The sequence below is a fragment of the Marmota monax genome, unplaced genomic scaffold (assembly GCF_021218885.2).
Source record: "Marmota monax isolate L192 unplaced genomic scaffold, Marmota_monax_Labrador192_F-V1.1 WCK01_AAM20220418_F8-fsc00072, whole genome shotgun sequence".
NCBI classification, from domain to species: Eukaryota; Metazoa; Chordata; class Mammalia; order Rodentia; family Sciuridae; genus Marmota; species Marmota monax.
Genome location: NW_026692356.1, coordinates 8,633,287 through 8,653,845, shown reverse-complemented (window position 1 = coordinate 8,653,845; position 20,559 = coordinate 8,633,287).

The following is a 20,559-nucleotide window of genomic DNA, read 5'->3' as shown; positions in this document are numbered from 1 at the left end:
TGTCCTTCTCTTTGTCCTCTCTTTCTGTGGCTCCCCTGGCTTCCCAGTACTGCGCCTTATACATACTTAGAAAATAATAATAATAATAATTCATTTGTTCCATAGAGGCAAAAGTTCAGTAAAGTTTGAATTCTGTGATATTTAAATTTCCCCGAAAATTCCAAAATTGAATTTATCCTAACTTGGGCAAGAGGAAATTCATGCCAATTTTTAAACAGAATCCAATAACAAACATGCCCCCAAACCAAATGGTAGCAGTGATGGCTCCCTCAATATGGTTATTTGGAGGTGGCACATTCATATGAGTAAATAGCATCAAGTCTAAATAAAGTTACAAGAAAGCTTATTCAGAGAATATTAATTTGGGGCAATTAAAGATAAGGTTTTAATGATTGAGGTCTTGGGGACTGATAAAAGCTATTTAAAAAAATTGGATGATAAAGATTTGCCAGTTTGTCCTCAGAATTGTTGAATTGCCCTTAATCATACTTCTTTAGTTAAGGAGATAAAACTGTTGCTAAACTGCAGGAGAGGAAGTCTCTTTAGCTTGATATAAATGTCATTTGGATCATATGCAAGATTATTTGCAAATGGACTATAATATTAATGTACTTTGTTTCATTTTTTTAAAATTTCTTTCTTTTTTTTTTTTTTTTTGAGTCACCAAGAAACTGTTTCAATCTGTGGTTGAGTTTTTTGGCCATCCGTGATGGGACAGATTAGATCAGCACATGTTTTTCATCACATACTGACCACCCAGATGAAAATGAATTTCTAAAACTGCCAAACCCAGGATCAGGGGCTGTAATAAGAATTTTTCAAGAAGCAGCCACACCCAAAGGGCTCATCCCACAATAACCATTAGTGCCCAGAGCAGAGGGGAGCCCAGCACGGGACAGTTGCCAGCTCATCATGGACCTCAAGCCCCTGGCTGATGTCTTCATCTGGCTGTACCTCAGCCTTCTCACTCCCATCTGCCTGTGAGTGCCCACATCTCTGCTGCAGCCTACATCAGGGAATGGGTGTGGAGTGATCAGGAAGTTAGAGACCCAAGAAGAAGGTTGTGCTTCTAGGGAAGCGTAAATGTGAATCTGTTTGGCTTCTGATTCAGCCCGGAAGAAACACCAATACCTTCTTCACCACCTTCCACAGCAGCAGGTCTTATAATCAATGTCTCCCACTGACATTTACAGTGCCTGCTCATTTGTTGGGCTCCCCACATTATACAACACTTCTTTGCCACCATTTGCCTACCTAGGGATGAGAATTAGTTTCAATAAAATAGGTAAATGTTTCCAAATAAGTACTCAATGTTACGCTCCCCTCCCCCGTTTCTGATGCAACCTGTTATGCTTTGGTGGGAAGCTAAAGAGCTTCAGGGTCCCAGAACCCCCAAACATAACTACCGACATACCTGGGCTCTACCAGAGGCAGCTGCGGATTTGGGGAGTCACATCACCTCTATGGGCCTCGGTTTCCTCAGCTAGAAAACAAAGTGATAGACTGGATAATGTTTCTTTCCATTGGAAAAATCCATAAAGTCCAAAATAACTGAACTCTGACAAATGTTTTTTCCTTTTTTTTTCTTACTCTGAATAATGAAATTTGTATTCAGCTGAGATTGACTGGCCAAACATCATACGTTCAATTTACTAGCACTTAGTGCCGCAGAAGAAGCAGTAAGACGTTTCCACGCCAGCGACAGGCACCTTGTATTTGAAAGTCTTCCATTTCATTATTCACCTTTATGTTTTCACTAAAACACATGTGGTTTTCAAACACAGGAAAGAAAACATGGTAACCTGTGGTTATAATTTCCACTAGAAAATAGAAAACGTGTAGCTCAGAAAGAGTGCTGGTGGGGAGTTCCTTTCTGCTTTAAACACGAAAACCCATGTGAGAAAAGCTTTCTCTTGAGAAGAAGGTTGTTAGGTGGTGCGATTTTCAAAGGTTGTTGGAGAATGAGGCCCTATGGCATCTGAGGTCGCAGCTGCAGTTGAGTTGTGGCTGAACAACTGGGAAGACCACAGGGCCATGGCTTGTTTTTTGGTTCTCTACTGTGTTTTCAGATGGCTACTCTTTGCTCTTGCGTTTCAAATTCTGGGAAATCGGAAGACTAGACAATAACTCTGGTGACCCTTGCCACTTCTTACCTAGTGTGTCTTTTTAGGTCCCCATCTTGAGGCAAGCTGGCATGTAGAAATAGCTTTTCTGGGGGAGCATCTAACCTCCATAACTATTTTCAACAACTGGTTCTGCCTCCCCTGTCATCAGTTGAGTCCACTCTGTGTCTAAATTTAGTTAATTCTTCAATACATATTTATGGAGCATCCACTAAGTTTGTGATAGGGCTGCATGTCTAAATTCACGGTTAATCAGAAAGAAACTCAAGACATAAATAAAAAAGTATCACAAAAGTATTTAGTTGTTTACCATAAATTTATTTATATAAACATACAACTTCAGTAATATAATTTCTCTTAACCACCTGTCCACTTACATTTTGTTCTAAATTGGTCTTTGTGAGTAGAAAGGAGAGATGTCAGTTTCTTAATTATATTACTACAGTGATCATTTTTAACAGGTAAATAAAATATTTTCTGATGATTAAAAAAAAAGTATCTTTTGAATGTTCTAAAGTGTAGTCATCAAAAACTATTAGTGAGTGAGGCGTGGTTGTGCACTCCTGAAATCCCAACCATGAGGGAGCCTGAGGCAGTAGGATCCCGAGTTCAAGGCCAGTCTCAGCAATTTAGTGGGGGCCTTAAGCAACTTAGTGAGACTCTATCTTAATATTAAGAATAAAAGGATGGGGATGTGGCTCAGTGATTAAGCATCCCGGGGTTCAACCCCTGTACCAAAGCCCAAAACAAACAAAACCCAAAAAACTATTAGTGATATGGATTATGTTTCATGTAAATTTCTTTTCATAAGACCCTGTCATTATAACTTTGGAAATGCTCTTTTTTTGGGTTGTTGGGGTGCCTAACAGTGAGGGCAAAACACTCTTGACTAAATCGCATGCACTGGCTTACGCCATCTGCTCAACCTGGAGGAAGAGAACGTGTGGATGGGATCATGAATACTGGGGCTGTAAGTTTTCTTTCAGTTGCCTTCCTGATCACAATGAGATAAGAATGGAGTGTAGCAGGAAGAGCAGCTGTCAGTGAATTTCATGTGTGAGTTCAGTTTCTGAGGGATCAGCTGCAGCATGCTTAGAACGAGAAAGCTGGAGTGAGCAGCTTGCTGCTGCTTCTCTCAAGTTCTTATCTGCAGCGAGGAAGATCTTATCAGCGTGGATGTGTTTATACACAAGCACAGATGTGGATGGTAAAAAAACATGTGTTTCTATCCAAAGAAGAGCACTGGGAGGACTCTGACCCATGCCGTTTCTTCTGCTCTTGTTCTGCTGCTGCTGTCCTCAGCACACCAAGGAGAACTATCTCATGAAAGCATGAGTGAGTTGAGCCACTCCCTTATCCCTATGCAACCTGCCAGCTCCTGATCCCCAGATCGGACACCAACTCATCTTCTGAACCTGTCACTCCTCTTCCTCACTTAGCCACACGGGCTTCCTCACCACTCCCTTCCATGCCAGGCAAGCTTCAGCTCAGGGCATTTGCACAAGATCTCCTTAAGGTCATGGCCTGAACACCAGCTTCTCAGCAATGACTTTCCTACTAACCTGGGGCTTCACTTTGGTTCTGCCTGGCCCACAAGAACCTCTTGCAAATAACTGGTCCAAGAAAGAACCACTTCAACATGATGCCGAGTGAAAGGAGCTTGACACAGTAAAGAAGGTGCACTGCCTGCTTGAGGCAAAACCATGTATGGTGGTGGAAATCAGATTAACGCTTTCCTGGGCAGGGGCTCGGGATGGAGGTAGACTACACAGAGACACAGGTGACCTTTCGGTGAGATGAAAATGTTCTGTACCTTTAAAAAACAGTTTGCATTTATTATTTATTTTAGCTGACAAATAAAAATTGCATATGTTTATGGTGTACAAGGTGATGCTTCAAAATATATATGCCTTGTGAAATGGTCAAACCAAGCCAATTTACATATGTATTATCTCACATACTCATTTATACCTGACGAGATCAATGAAAATCTACTTTCTCAGCAATTTTCAAGTGTATATTGTTACTGAGTCCCATGCTGTGTAATAGATCTCTTGAATTTATTCCTCCTGACAGAAGTTTTGCCTCCTTTGCTGACATCACCCCCACTCCCCAATAGCCTACCTTTTGATCAGGGTAGAGGTTGCATGGTATGCACTCGAGGCAGGAAGTTTTAAAGTAATCTTTGAAAGAGAAAGACTTTCCTTGAGACAAAGGCTTTCTCTCTCTCTCTAAGACACAATTTTTCACTACTCCTCAGTTCTATCTTTCCCCCTGAAACTGCTCCATGCTCTTTTCTGGAATCAACACTACTCACTATTTACCTGTTCTAGCCACCAGCTATTCTCCTCCTGGGTCTCTACCTGGTTTAGCAAGGTCACCTCCCACCCTGGCATCTGGCTTCCAAAATGGAGCCCTCAGGGTGCTTTTCAGTTCCCTTTCTCTCTTCTCCTCCTATTCAAGGGATCAAATAGGGTGGATCAGGGGATGGCGCCTCTTTTTAAACACGTGCCCCGTTTTCATTCCTCTTGCGCTGCACTCTGGTTCCAGCTGTCTTTACTTCTTGATCGAGTTATTGCAGAAGCCTCCTAACTCTCCCCATGCTGGCCTTTGCACTTAAGTAACTTATTGATCTAAAATAAAAATCCAGTTATGTCTTAGCTAAAGAAAGCCTCCTGTGATTCCTTTAGCAATGAACGGTGTTTATGGTGCAGCCTGGCTCCTCTTCCAGCTACATCACCTGTCTCTGTGTCTATCATGAACTTTGCACTAAAATTACCAGGGCTTTACAAAAAGGTACCTGCATTTTCATGACTTTGGCTTATGCCTTTTCTTCTGTTGGCAATGCTCTTTATCACAACCCCTTCCATCTGTTCTTCCACAGCATCCTTCTTCCTTCAGCTTCCACATAGAGAAGGAACATTCTAGAGAGGAAGGCACGTGAGCAAACATGTCTCAAATGTCATCTTCCCTGTCCAATATGCCCACTGCCCTCATGGAGACAGAAGCAGTTGCTCTTTCTTCTCTATTTTGTAAATATCATACTTTTGCTGTAACAGAACACATTTTATTGGTTGCATTCTGTCTTTGCACTTACACAAGAAATCCTGTGCAATTGCCTCTACGACAGTGAACAGCTATGATCCAGATCCACAAGTGATGGCTTTTAGAAAACCCTTTTCAACAAAACCAGCTTTCAAAACGATTCCTTTACTACCTGCACAAAGAAGTCAGTTTAAGGACTAAAGATGGGCAATGACTCATGACTGAGACAGGATCTGTTTTTATCTCGAGGTACTGAGTTCTATTCACCTGTGACTGGGAAAGCCATGGGCAACTAAGGACTTGGAAAGCCACATACAGATTTATTATCCCTAAAATATATATGAGACAAAATCATTTCATTTAACCAATACATACATGGTTCTTACCACATGCCTGTGGTATTCTAAGAACTGAGGTACTTATTAGTGATTTTCCCCCAATACTTCTGGTTACTCCTCTTATAGGTACTTGCAGGATCTTGTGATTTCTAGAACTCTGACATGGGGATAATCAATTATCACCAATCAGCACATAAGTCAAGATTTTGTGAAGTCAGAATAATCTTATAAAGGATGTAGAGGAGTTAGGCATTTCAGTTAGGGTTTCCTTAAAACAACCAGAGGACTAGCATTTTCAGAGTGTAAGGTGGAAGTATTTAAAAATATACATAAAGTTAATTACAATACACCTTTTAGCCTGGCAAGACTGCTTGCTGAAATCTGTCACTCTGTGCCCATGGATCTCTTCTTCTGTCTGTACCCTGAATATTGAAGAGCAGAACGAGGGCAACCATGCTGTTAGCCATCTCTTTTCTTGTTTTGAAATCCATGCATTAAAAAAATAAGGTTTGTAATTAATAAAAGTATGTGACTCTTTCTAAGCTTTTATGATTAGGACAGAGGCCAACATTTCTGTCAGTGCTTTTTAACATCTGTGCCACTTTCTTAACTCTATTTCCCTGTTCTTCCTTCAGCTTCTACCTTATTTATTGGACAAGGAATTAGTGGGTACATACCATGAAACGGATGATGGCCCTTGACCTTGGGGGTCTCAGTGGTAAGATGGTGCATCAGCCAGCTGGACTGCCAAAATGAAGCAAAGCAGACCCAGTGGCTGTGACTTAAACAACCCAAACCACCTTTCTCCCTATTCTGGAGGCTAGGCTCCCACAATCAAGGTGGCAGCAGGACAGCTTTCCTCTGAGGACCCTCTCCTTGGCTTGTAGATGGCAGTCCTCTCTCCATGTCTTCAGGATGTCTTCCCGCTATGCCTGTGTCCAAGAAGGACAGCAGTCATATTAGATAAAGACCTATTCAATGACCTAATTGAACCCTAATTACCTCTTTAAAGACTCTATCTCCAAATGCAATCATAGTCTGAGGGATTGGGCATTAAGACTTCAACGCAGGAATTTTTTTGGTACATACTTTAGCACATAACCAAAGGAAAGAGACTAATTATATGCTGTTCTGTGCCTCTGGGAGGCAGGGTGGGTGTCTAGAAAGCCTTTGGAGGGAGGTAATGTTGCAAACAGGATCTGAAAGAATAAGGAGCCTTTCTCCAAGGGGAGAAATAGGAGCAAGTCATTTCAGGAAGAGGTAACAGCATGAACAAAAATGAGAAGCTGTGAAAGTTCATAATGTATTTGGGAATTGCAGAGGCCTCCTCTTTGAGAGGAGTAGCAGATGGGTGGCGGGAGACCTGGGTGGTTACAGCAGCAGCCATGAGAGTTGGAAGCATATTTGGAGAAGAAAACTGCAACCTCCATGGGATAGCCTGAATAATTTGATTGTTATCAACCCTCTCCCTTCTTATCCAAAGAAGTTCTCTGTAGAGTCATTTACTTTGCTTATTTGGTTGTTAAATTACCGCCTGTTCCCGCTGATGGGTTTGCAGAGAAATTCACAGATGTTGCTGATATTTTCACCCTAGCCATGTTGGTTTTGAACAGTGACTGGTTTTTGCCTTTTGTGAGGAAAACGCTTGCACAGCAGCCTTTGAAGGAGACACTGTAAGGTCAAAGTATTTTTGTTAGATGCCTCAAGCTACTGTTTGGAATTGCATCTCACCACCTACCTGTGCCTTTCTTTCCAACTGATAAAGTTGTGTCAACTATGGAGAAATATGGTAGATTTTCTCCTATCTTCAGACAAAAACATTTCTTAAAACTAGGGCAATTACATTTCTGATGTGCTTTCTTTGTGGTTGTTTTTCTACAACAACAACAAAAAGGCATCTGATAATGTCACTCTTAAATATTTTTTCAACTCGAACAAAGCTCTTCATTCATTAGAAATGTCACCACAATACTATCGAAAGTAACAGGCTTATTAATGGGTATTAGGAACTTTGCTGATTTGGGGAATTTTTATCAATTTATATCTTCCCAAGGAACCCTAATTGAGTATTTAGATTTTTTTTCTAATTTAGATTTTTTTCAATGATTCATTGTAGAAAATTTATAAATTTGTGTGTTTATCATTTATTTTTGTCTCAGTAATGTGATCCTGGAGCTGGTGACATAATGGAATCATTTACCAAAAGCTTAAATCACTGGGTCTTAAAGAATTAAACTCCAAGCAGAATGGGAAATCAAGATAAAGGATAGTGTGTGTTTCAAGATTGCTTGAGAGAACTTTTAAATTACTGAGAAGATAGAAAGCAGATACTCTAAGCGATTTGAGTAGAATCATGTAAAACAAATAACTTTTGCCATTTTCTTTGCATGTCAGAGGGAGAACAGTGTGAAACCCAGTCCTTAGGAATTGAACAGACTATCTCTAAATGACAAGTCAGAATATGAGTTTTCTAAAGAACTTTAAAGAATTAATGGAGACATTTAAATTCTAGCCATTTTTTTTTTCCTACAGCTGGAGCCTACCAGATAATTGCTGAGATTATTGCTAGGCAATTAGCTAATGGTCTATCAAATGGTAATTGATCTATCACTAGTTTTTATGATATGGAAAATGAAACTTTTTAACTTTTAAGCTTCCATTAATTGGCCACTTATTGTAGGAATTTCATAAGCAGGATCCTTTTTTGTTTGTTTTTTGTGGTACTGAGGAGTGAGCCTAAGGCCTTTCACATGCTAGGCAAGCGCTCTGCCTCTGAGCCATATTCCCAGTCCTAGGTGTGATTCTTACAATAGACCCCGAGAGGGGTATTATTTCTCTCATTTTATGATGGAAATTGAGGGCAAGGAACTATACAAAATTACATGGCCAGTAAGTGATAGTGTGGATTCAGATAGATGTACTTTTGACTTCAAGACTGTGCTTCTGGTAACCACCTCATGGTGCATTGTCAAGATTCAGAGAATATGTCGAGTAAATAAAATTGTATGTATGATTAAAGACGTATGATAACAAGAAAGAATTGTGAAGAAGGAAATCTACTGCTCTCCAAGCCAGAGTTTTTAGGCTCAAACTGAAGTCTTGTCTTCCTCTTTTTTTTAAGGATTGAACCCAGGGGTGCTTGACCACGAAGCAACATTCCCAGCCACTTTTTAAGAAAATATTTTATTTGGAGACAGAGTCTTGCTGAGTTGCTTAGGGCCTCACTAAGTAGCTGGGGCTGTCTTTGAACCTTCTGCCTCAGCCTCCTGAGCTGCTGGGATTATAGGTGTACATCACCACACCTGGCAGTCTTGTCTTCTGTTTTCTCTTTCTTTTCCTTTAAAGGATGTTCTCTCTTTCTTTTCCTTTAAAGGATGTTTTCTCTGATATGTGGAAGCTCATCTAAAATAAGGGGAAGAGAGAGAGAGAGAGAGAGAGAGAGACAGAGAAAAAAGGAGATAGAGGGAATATTTTGGGGGCACATTTCATCAAAATAAAGTAGAATAGATGGAGGGAGAAGGTGGAGGGATGGGATAAATGGAATGAATCTGCACTAACTTTCCAATGCGCACATATGAATGTACTACAGTGAATTTCACCACTATGTGTAGCCACATGACACTGATACAAAAAAAATGTAAATAAATAGAGAGATTAGTAGAGGAACAGGAACAGGGATGGAGGTGGGCGGGGGAGAGGAAGGGTTAGTATGGTGGACTGAATTGGAGTGGATTATATTCCATGCATTTATAATTATGCCAAAAGTGAATCTTAATGTTATGCATAACTATTATGAACCCCACAAAAGAAGATGAAAAGAAAAGTTGTGTATGTTTATCTTGTACACCATAATAAATATGGAAATCTGTGCATCATGGGATGGCTACATCAAGTTAATTACTATACGCATTACCTCATATTCTCATCATTTATTTGTGGGAAGACCAGTAAAGTCTACTCTCCGAGCAATTTTCAAATATGCAACACATGGTTGTTAAGTGGAGTCACCATGTTGTGTGATGGTTCTCTTGAACTTACTCTTCCAGCCTCATTGAAATTCAATGTCCTTTGACTAACACCTTCCCACCATCCCAGCAGCCTCAAGACAGCGCCATTCTACCCTCTGCCTTTATGAGTTCCGCTTTTAACATTCTGCTTGCATGGGAGATCTTATGGCCTTTGTCCCTCTGGGCGTGGTTGTTGTACTTGGCACAACGTCCTTCAGGTTCATCCATGTTGTCACCAAGCATCCCCTTCTCTTGCAAGGTTGCTCTGTACTCCATCATGTATATATGGAAGCTCCTCAACCTTGGATAAGGTTACATCTGCTAAACCCAGCCCAAGTTGAACTGAAATATATTCAATGCATGTCACCCTCCAAATGTCATAGCTCAGTAGCATAGCACACAGTTGACTGCGTGACCATGGAGCTGAGAGGTGCCACTGCCCAGAATCATGAGAAAAATCATATGCCTATCACTAGATCAGGAAATGATCTAAATCTAAAACCCAAGGTACAGTTTCTACAGAACGTCACTTTCACAAGATCATGAAGTAGAAACATTGTAAGTCAAGCCATGGTTAGTCGGAGCCCTTCGTATTCCAGGCTTCCTTTATCCGTGCTTCAGTGGATGGATCCTTAGGCTGATTCTGTCCCCTGGTCATCGTGAATAATGCTATAAAGAACATGGCATGTAGATATTGCTTTGACATACTCATTTTATTTAATTCCCCCTCCTTTCAAGCATTTAAGTCCCCACATTTAAAAAATTCTTCCTAATATATTTTGGCAGTAGTTTTGTGGCTCAAGAGCAGCCTGTGGTCTCTTTCTTAATGTTCACTTATATTGTCTGAGATAGTTTCTTACTCCTCTTTGTCCACAAGGCTCAAAACGACAACTGTTTGAGTCAACGCATAGCCAATAAGACCCCAGGGCTTGCAGAAGAAATATTCAGACTTCTTAGTCTGATTTTTCTTCTCTCACAGTTTAGCCTCAGTCTCTTTCTACAAGTCTCTCCCTCCATCTCCATACATGTTCTCTCTCTTGAACTGATTGCCTAGTTTTGACCTTGCCACGGGCAGTTCTATAGTATATTTTTGTTCAATCCAGTTCTCAGTCCCTTTCTACTCCTCTACCAATCCTTTTTTAAACACCCAAAGCAAGTTTCACCTTTTCCCTGAAGAGTTAAAGATAATAATCTTTTATTTGTGCTATTTATTTGGTTTTTAGAATATGCCATTTCTTCTTTTTATTTGTGACTTTGGATCTCTTGTTTGTCATCTATATTTTAGGATTGCAGGCAGGTTTTAATTTTTTTTTCTGCTTGGTCCTGTCTAATATTTAAATGATATTTTGAAAAAAAATATGTACTCAGAAAATACACCCAGATAAGGTGGTGGATGTTGATGAGGACAGGATGAAAACATTGCCTTAATTTTTGAAGATAATGAACCAAAGATGAAACTTGTTGCTAAAACAAATACATTGTTGGTTCTAAGCTTTGCCTGGTTATAAGAGCTTTCAGCCACCCCACTGACTCAGTGGGACTGGTATGTTACCACTCTGTTATGATTGGTGTTTAAACTATTGTCAAGGATGAAAGAAACTAGGAGGGGTAACTATGTGGTTTAACGGGTGTGACTTCCTATGAAACCTTCACTCACGGATAACCCCCCAAATTCACAACAACATTTTTCTTAGCTTGGATCCACCACTCTCCCCAGAAAATAACTTGGATGAGACTTATAGAGATCATTTATCAAGCAGGTACAGTTGTGCTCACCTGTAATCCCAGTGACTTGGAGGCTGAGGCAGGATGACCACAAGATCAAGGGGTTGGCAACTTGAGTCATGTCTCAAAATAAAGAAACAAAAAAGGACTGGGAATGTAGTTCAGAAGTAGGGTGCCTTGGGTTCCATCCTCAGTATAGAAAAAGGAAAGAAAGAAAGAAAGAAAGAAAGAAAAAGAAGGAGGGAGGGGAAAGGGAGGAAGGGAGAGAGAGGGAGGGAGGGAGGGGAATGGAAAGAGAGAGGAGAAAAAGAATAAAAAGAAAAAATTTACTATGACGTGACCCCAGAATACAGAAATGGAAAGCTGAGAACAACAAGGAATAAATTGGTAAAGTCAATTCTTGGATGCATTATTGAGCTGATAACTGCTGTGGGGATCATCTGAGAAATAGTTTAAATCTTTCTCAGAGTTGTCAAATCATAAAAAATAAATGCAGTATTGATTTATTGGCACTCAGACCATTGGTCAAGGGTCACCCTAACAATTTGCCCACTGGAAGGATGACTAAGTTGGTATCCAGTCTGCATCAACTGGACAAAAGGAGGAACAAATACACAGTGTAGCTACAATGAAGTGCTGTCAGGCTCACCTGAGCACAGGCAGATGATAGATCAACAGCCACATCAAAAGATGGGAACTGAAACAAAAATAATGTCCAACACAATGTTCTTTCTCCTTGAGCTCACAAAGGATCTCAGAATACTTCTCACTGCAGTGCCCCCGGGGAGCTATCATTAGTTCATCAAAGCTGGTATATGAAGTAAACTGATTTGCCATCTCCAGAACAGATTATCGAAAACAGCGCGTTGGAGCAGGTTCTTTCATGTGCCTATATGCAAAAGTTACCAAAAATGATTGATTAATCTAGAACTTGGAAACTTGTAGTTTTCCTATTTGGGTTTGTATGCAAATCAGCATTTATTCTGGAAAGGCAGAGAAGCTTTTTGACACTTTAAAAGGTCAAGTAAGGAAGACAGGGTAGGGAAGGCACTCTTGCTATGCAGATGGATGCCATGGAAGCTACTGGAACCTCAGGAGTCCCTTTACATTTTCAAGCAGGCACTAGATGATAACCCTCTGAGAATGTAAAGCAGTGAATGAGTTTGAATAGTTTATGAGAACTGATAAAATATTTAATCTGTTTAGTCAAGTATAATTAATATCAACTCTTCTTATTCTTGGGAATTTTTTTCCTAGTTAACAAACATAACAGGCATATGCTTATAGTTTCTCGATTATTCAGAAAAATTGTTCAGGTGATAAACATTATCTGCCAGTAATATAAAAAAAGCAGATGAATATAGAACTGAGTATCCAAATAACTTTTGTTCTCAAAAAGTAGTTAAAGACGTATTGATTGTACTTTAAATGATCATTGATGACATAGTTTACAAAGAATTCATCTCTGGAACTGTGTACCAATATAAAGCATAAGAAGATCTACTAATAGATCACAAATTAATAGCACAGCAGTGAAGAGGGGAGACAATGACATATTTAGCCACTAATGCTGATCTTATAACTCTAGGGAAAGGCCTATACAATCTCCCAGGGTTTAAGATCCAGAGGAATGATGTGATTTGTGCCTAGATCTGCATAACTGAGAGAAAAGTTGGATATTTGTCATTTGTTGAATTATCCATTTTGGATTTCCACAAATTCCCAAGTTTATTCTGGAGAGCATTTGGCTTCTGGACCATGTAATTAGAGAAAAGGGGGTATTTTGTTTACAAACCACAGTTTAGGTTTTGGAGCTTAGAGATGCCTTCTCTTTTAAGATATACAAACTTCTAAGATACAGCCACATCAATGAGACCAAACCAGACTTTCTCAATGTGAGCAGAGAAAAAACTCAAGGATAGAGGGAAGGAGTGAATGGTTCTGGCTGCTCGGGCTGGGGAGATGTCCAAACAGCTCAGGTACCTGCTTATTGTTGTGAGTGAAGAATAGTTTTTCTCCGCTTTATTTTAAAATTCAGAGGCAATTTGATGATACGAATGTAGAAAAACAGTACATCATTTCAAAATGCTTATGGGAAAGTGGAAAATGGTATAAACAAACAGGAACAGGCTTAGTCATGGGAGGATGTGTGCCAACATGCAGTGCTTGGGGCTTCCCGGAGATCACTGCTCTCACACCAATCAAGTCTCCATATGCTCAATTTGTCAGAAGCACTCTCATACCCAAACTTATTCACGTATGGGCATCCAGGTTTAAATGTTTCATTATTATTTGGCTTAATATTAAATTATTATTTTTCACAAGTTCTCTTAGGGATTGATCATACAATCTTAGGTGTTAAAGGTGGACATAAATAAAAGTCAAATCTCTCAATCGGTACATGCTAATTAATTTTGCATAACAAAGCATTATCATGTGAAGATTGATGGAAATTTCATAAACTAGACATCTTTTTTCATGCAGCTGTGATCAGTGAGTTCCCAGTAGCTGAAACAAACACGATTTGCATATGCAAACCCCTACAGCTTGAACAATGTCTTAATTGTTGTTATTTAAATGAGGAGTAAATAATTAGCATTCATATAGCATGCTAGCTTTCACTTAGTTAATTGTATACACTCAAATTCCAAAATAAAAACAATGCATATGTAGCTCCCATTTCTCAGACTCAGCAGAAGCTGAGAGTTCTTAAATTGAGAAGCTTGTCGTGGGAATTTCCCTCTGGCAGGAAGCATTTCTCTACCTTTAGTGCTTACACTGTACATCTTCAGCATAGCCTACAAGTCTTTCTGCCCCCGGCCTCTGAAATACTATTAGAGAACTTCAAAAACTAAAAGTAAGTATGAAGACATTCCAAATACAAAAAGATAGCAATGGAACACAAATTGTTCTTCAAAAATATTTTTTTTTTTGAAATTTTTCCTTGTGCATGCTAAGCACATGCTCTACTGCTAAGTTGCACACCCTGCCCCTCTAATTTCTGATCCGAATGATGTTTCCAGTGAGCTGAGTTGCTTTCTGGCACTGCGTTCCTCTCAGGGCTCTGGCTCATTTACCAAGAAGAGATTCCTGGCATGACCTGAGCTTGCCAATGCAGCTGTTTGGCTCTGACTCCTCTCGCTGCATAGTTTTCCAGATGGTTCCTTGATGGCATTTCATTTAGGAATGCTCAGGGGAGGTGAGCCAACACTGTGGGCTGTTTTCTTCTCTTGCAGAGACTGGGATGCTAAAAAATGGCATCTCCTAAACTTCCTTACAGATATTTGGATGTGATGTAGGTTCTGCTGCACAGAAATGTGTGCCTGGGATATGAATTTCAGGTGAACAAGGAACCTCCTTTCTGTCTATTCCAGTGAATCCTAGCGGAGCCAGCGAGGTTCTGGAACCAGAGGGTGTGGTTTGTCCCTCCGTCAGCAGCTCCCTGATGTCCTTCTGCAGCAGAAGCTATTGTTCTCTTAGCTTCAAGGTACTGCAGTGCAATTTGAAAGTTCCTAGAAGTTCAGCCCCTCATTTGTTTCTGCAGACTTCTTAATTCTAGAAGGTGTTTAATAGCCATGATAAGAATCCTCCTATGCTGAAATGAGCTAGAGTGGAGTTCTTTCTGTACAACTGGACTTTTATCCTAATAGTGATGATAAAGATTATTCCCCAGAAAATGAGCAATCCAGGAATAGGATTTTATCTGATTGGGTTTGAAAACAACAAGGCACTTTACCTTATAACACGGCTTACCCATTTTTTAGCTCTACCAGAAAACTTAATGGGGAAAAAAATGATAATCTTTCTCTTACAAAATCATCAGAGGACCAAGACATTTCTGTGGATTCCCTGAAAAACATCTCTGTGTCTTGTAAACACAGGATTGAGGCAACTCAAACTCAGATGTGGTCTGCACTTGTAGGTTGAGGAATTACAGCAGATTGTGCATTTCCAGCCTCATGCTCTCTTTTGTGATAAAATAGGACAATTCAGAGATAGAAGAACTGGGAAGAGGATGTTAGGTATATGCAAGTGCCACTGAAGCTACCTCAGCAGGGGAAGCAGACCCTCCTGCCCTGTGGCTTAGTGTAAAGATCTCATCTGGGCGATTACTGATAGGGGTCAGAGTTGTCCTCAGAGGACCATTCTTTTATGGTCTCCAGACTCCTGGTTTCTTGATTCCTGCTTACTCCAGAGTCATACCCTGGCAAGGCTCAGGGGGTAAATAGAAAACTGCATCAGAGAGGGGAAGGCCCATGAGTTCAATGAATTACAAGGTTTTGCCTCTAAGTACCAGCAGAGATGGGGGAAGTATGGGTAAGAGTGGATTCAAAAGGTCACAGACCAGGTAGAAAGGAACATAACTTCAGGTTAGGCTAAACTGATCAAAATTGGAGCACTTTCCCAAGATTTGGGATTCAATGCATTAGCTGGAATCATGGAGAATGGTTTTAAACATTTGCTCAAAGGGTCAACTGGAACTTGGACTTGGGAAGTTGACCAGTCCACACTACAGGAACTTGAGAGGCCAAAAGTGCCATGGCTTAAGATAGAGAAATCTAAAGACCTCAGAAGAGCCAAATGCTGGAGTGGGTTCATCATGTCAGACTTACTCAGCTTTGTACTGGGATCTTACTGCCGCTCTAACAAGTCACCACAGACTTAGGGGCTTAAAACACATCATTATGTTATAGTTCCAGGGGCCAACAGTCCTTAAGTGGAGTTACTGGCAGGACAGCACTCCTTCTGTATGCTCGGGGGACAATCCATTTCTGGCCTTTCCTAGAGGCCACCTGCTATCTTTGACTCCTGTCCCCTCCCTCCATCTTCAAAGCCAGCAGCATAGCATCTTCAAATCGCTCTCTTCCCTCTCTGCTCACCTATTCACATCTTCTCCACCACTGACCCTGGGTACGGTGGACCCACCCCAGTGGTCCAGGATAACCCCCAGCTCAAGGTTATCATCATAACCGTATCTTCAAAACCTCTTTAGCCATACAAATGTCCACAGGTTCCCAGTCTTCACCACAGGAAGGGACACCCTGGAAAGTGTGTCCTGTAGCCTCCTCTGACATCTGTACGGTTTGTGAAAACTAAGTTACTCTCGATATGTAAACTGAGCTTTGCCAAGTGAGATCTCTTACCAGAGGTCACGTGGGTTCTAACACAGAACCAGGATGAGAAGTTAGGTTCCTGACTTCTAGCCCAGTGTTCATAGGAGACATACTGTCTGATTATAGAATCACCCAAGAGGGGAACAAAACTCAGGAAATGAGATGTCCATGTCATAAAACAGACCACAGATCTGTACCCCCAGAGGGACATTTCTTCAGGTGGGCAGAAGCTAAGAGCTATGTGGAATGTGCCCTTTCTGCCCAGCAGTCTCACACAGAGCACACCTCTAAGCAGTGTCTGACACCTGCCCATTCATGTGCCACTCAGTACATGAATGAAGCCGAGCTACAGATAACCCATGTGGACCAATTCCACGATGTAGTATTGAGAAGATGCATGTAAGTTAAAAATGAATGCATATAAACTTCCATGAAGTTTAAAAAGGTAAAACAGAGCTATACAGTTTTAAGACTCTATGTATATACAGTTTAAGGGTCAAGAAACAAGTTGGCATGTTAACCCTCAAGTTGAGGGGAGTGGCTTTGTGGGGTGGAAGGTGAGGCAGTGGAACTCTAAAGGATGAGAAGCCTACAATAAGGACACTTTGGTTCCCTGGCTGAAAATCCAATTAAGCAAGCATCTGGCTCTTTCCAGTCTGTTTCATTCAATGCTCTAAGAGCCATTTTCCATGTTGGGACCAGTAACGATGGGGAAAGGGGTGGAAACACTTGGCCGTGGCTGAGCCATGTCTTGATAAACTGGAAGTTTGCCCTGACAGTTTTTTTTCCCTCTATTGTGCAAGGCAGGGCCAAATGATGTCATTGGGGCATGCAGATGTCTCCGTTCTCCTCTTTGACTAGTGCCAGGAAAGCGGATCTTTGCAACTGTGATGCTTCTCCCCCAACCAGATTGAGCAACCTACGATTTTATACCTGTGGCCACTGGCCAGACTTCTAGAAATTCAAGGAACCCTTTTCTTTAGAGAAGTACCATCCTACTGCTTTCAGCTTAAAAGGGAGTGCTGGCTTATCTCTGGGGTGTCAGAAAATCTGGTCTGCACCTCCGTTCTGAAACCAGGGAGCACACACAGAACAGCAACTCCATTGATTCCTTCTTATCTTCCTCTATCCACTCATTTAAGGAGAAAATACTTCTTAAGCACCTTCTCAGGGGCTGCAGAAGCAGAGGTTAATTGCACAAGCCCTTGTCTCAAGGTTAAGTATAGGCAAAAGGGACAGACAGCTACAGCTAGCATTGTACAGCACAAGAGCCACATGGGATAACTCTTAAAGGGAACATGGAATTTAAGATGGAAAAGGGGCAATAGCAATTATGGACAGAGCAGTAGGTGGACAGTTGAAGGGATTAGAGAGCATGACACATTCTGGGAACTGAGACAGATGCATCATGATGATGGTGGTGAGCAGGTGAGGTTCTAATCAGAATCATGCTTGTCCTCAACCGCCCTAGGGGAGCATGCACACAGCCACCAAAGCTCCCCTGTAGTGGGCATCTAGTACAGACTGCCAGGTACTGTGGTTGGGGTTTTACACACATTATCACATTTCATCTCTTTAAAGTTCCATTTTACAGCCAAGGAAATGGTCTAGACAAGATTTGGTCCTGATTTGCCTGTCTCCCATCATCTGGCCCTGACACTGTACTACACAGGGTTATGAGATCCATCCTGCCTATGTCAGAGTAGTGACAATCAAATGATACCCAGTATGTGAAACACTTGAAGAACTAGAAAACCTTGCATAGGTAAAGTCTCGCAATTTTATAATAAAAACCTTTAAAAAGAAAACTAGCATCCATAATAATGCACTGATAATTCACACTCTAATTTCATTTAAATGAAATGTCCAGAACAGATAAATCTATACATAGAGAAAGTAGATTATGGGCTGCTGAATGCTGGAAGGCAGGATGGAGAGGTCAGAGAGTGATGGCTAAAGGGCACTGTTTCATTTTTGAATGACAAAAATGTTCTAAAACTGATCCCAGTGATGGTTGTACAACTCTGTGAATATCCTAGCAAACATTGAATCGTACATTTTCATTGAATTATTTGCATAGTATTAAATCATAGCTCAGTAAAGTGGTTACAGTAAATAAATAATATTTTGTAACAAAAACCGAAAGATGGTTTGGTGAAATGCATAAAGTTCTACTAAGGAGAGGTATAAGGGAGGATAGAAAATATCCACGTATTTGGTCAGGTGGAAGATAGTGGTCGCTTTGGTAAGAACAGATTCAATGAAGGGACTAGATGGAAATCAGGATGGAGAGAGAGTGGGGAAATGGAAACAGCTATGGATAGGACTATTTCAAGTGATCTTGCTGCAGGAAAGGTAAAAGAAAGGGGGGCAGATGATACATGGAAGGGGGCTGTAGGTCAAGAGATTATTTTTTCATTTTGTTTTTAAGATGAATATATTAAAGATATTAAAGTGTGTTTTTACATCGATGAAAATGACCCTGTTGAGAGAGATATCCAATAGATATACTCAGAGAGAAGGAATTACATTGAGATCAAAGTCTCTAAGAAGAGAAGAGGAAGCGGGAAATGGACCACACACATTGACAGCTCCAGGTAAGAGGAATAAAGGGAAGCTGAGCATCATTACAGACAGAGTGACAGATTTGGTGGAAGGGACAGGGGCCCTTCCTGAAACATGAAGTAAGCCACCTGGAAACGAGGACCTTCCGGAAAAGACATGCTGGGGGTCTCTGCATCCTGCTGGAGGAGAGAGAGAAAGGTGGAAACCGCCCTCAGCAGGGCAGATAGAACAGCCAACCAAACAAGCCTCAGAGTCAGGCCCGGGTGAGCATCAGGGGAGTTGATGATCAGAAGTTCAAAACGAGGCCAATCTGTGAATGAGGCCAAACCCCAAACCCTGGTCTGGGTCAAAATCTTGGACAAAGGATGGGTTGGATTTCCCCAAGGTTACTTTCACTGTGTGTTACTGTTTCTCAGCAAGAAGGCAGGGAAAAGGAGATTTTAAAAAGTAAACATTTTGAAATGAGGCAAGTGATCTTTGCTGGCTGCTCCTTTACCAGTTTTTCATGGGGAGGAATCCAAGACTGAATGGTACCTGTTTCAGGACCCGTTTAGCCCGAAAGGATGCTTCAGTCAAGAGAAAGCTGTATTCCTCCTCTGGGTTTGCGGAGAAGTGGAGATAATGGCATCAGGGGACTTGATGTGTGGGTTCTGAGTTTGTATCTAGTTGCTGGGCCTTAGATAGTCCTCCCATTTGTATTTCTGGCCTTATCTTTGAGTCTTCTCAAGGTTTCATGGCATCAGAGGAGTCCCTGCTTCAGCCTGGTTAGATAAATTTCTTCAGAAACACTCAGATGCACAGGGAAGACTAAGAGTGTGGTCAGTGTGCTGATATCTGCTCTTTACTTCTAGAACTCTGGCTTGAGCAGTGAGATGTCTACATTCTTTGGAGCTACATTTTAGGACATAGCTTATCATATGGGATCTTGTGAGATTATGCCAGTGCTACTGTGAGAGATCTTGGATAAGATGTGAATACCATTTTTCGAACTTCCCAAACCACACATTCTGGTACTGCTAGCAACCTGGCAGTCCTGTAGGAATTCAGTGAGATGTTGTTTAGCTGCCTTGTATGGCAGTGAATGGTAGGAAAGTGTTCATTCATAGGAGACCATTCTTAGAATTCTATGTAAATTGGAAAAGACTGTTGATAATTGGTGAGTGCCATTTTGCATGTGAGAAGGACCCTAGGCTGAAGATGGCAGTCTCTCCCACCTGAAATATCCAATAGATATACTCCTTATATCTATTGGAGTAGATATATTTCTTATCTACTCCAATAGATATAAGGCACAAACAGATGGGAACTTGTGCAACAGAAAATTGGAGGGATATTTTCATTCCAAAGAAGAAATTTTTTTATGTGGCCACTCAAACTCTGCTCTTGCCATTTTGCTGTTGAAAACACTGAAAAGCAATCTTTATGGGTTATGTAATTTAGAAGAGAAATTTACTGTGATGTTTTCTATATTTTTGTTGCAATTTCCATCCAGTTATTTATTTTGAATTCTTTATTAAAATTTATTAGCATTTGTGTTTTCAAATATGTCTAGGTATCCATGTGTTAAGTTTTGAAAATGAGAAGTGAGAAGAAAGAAGAAAATCCTAAGTGTAGACCTGCAGATATTTCTGATCAAGTGATG